The sequence below is a fragment of the Otolemur garnettii genome, unplaced genomic scaffold (assembly GCF_000181295.1).
Source record: "Otolemur garnettii isolate 467f Iridium unplaced genomic scaffold, OtoGar3 scaffold00339, whole genome shotgun sequence".
Taxonomy (NCBI): Eukaryota; Metazoa; Chordata; class Mammalia; order Primates; family Galagidae; genus Otolemur; species Otolemur garnettii.
The window spans coordinates 276943-277645 of record NW_003852734.1 but is presented as its reverse complement, the minus strand read 5'-3'; positions in this window follow the sequence as shown (position 1 = coordinate 277645).

Here is a 703-nt window from a genome sequence, read left to right as displayed (position 1 = left end):
ACCCTGGTATTTTCGTTGGAAGATAGGGATCCATTTGGAACTGGCATGAGTGCCCTTGCATTTGTGGAACACAATTCCCCAGCTTTCTTGGAGAGACTCGTCTTTCAACTGTGAGTGCCTCTATTTTCATAAGATGTTGCTCCTAGCTCTAGTAATCCTGGTACTTTAAGTACCCTTATGGGGTGAAATTAAGGACCACCGACTCAAATTAGAATTTCAAAAGGAGTCTTTTATTAACCGCAGGGCTGTCTCAGCAAAGTCTAAAGCAGACTAAGTGAAAGAGCATGAGAGGTCTGACGGTGGGGTTTTTCCAGTTTAAAAGTTGGTAACGAGCCAAACAGGTGATCTGAAAGTTAGCAATTAGAAGCAAAAAGAAAGTTGACAAAAGAAGCAAAAGGCGAGCACAGGGTCACGATGACCTCGTTTACATAAGCAAACCTTGCAATTTAGCGGTTTAGCCAATAGGTTACATAAAGGGCAGTTAGATAACAATAAAGTAACATAATGCAGATTTAGTAACTAATGGATAAATAAAATAATTTGTCACAGCACTTAGCTCATTAACTCTCATGATGACAGTTCTTGGTCCGTTCCTTCTTATCTTGTCCTAGTCCGGCCTGATCTGGACCTATTTAAGAGTAATGGCATTTGGCAGCATTTCATTTACCTCTTTTTCTCTTCCTCCTACCCAGGGTGGGGGGTG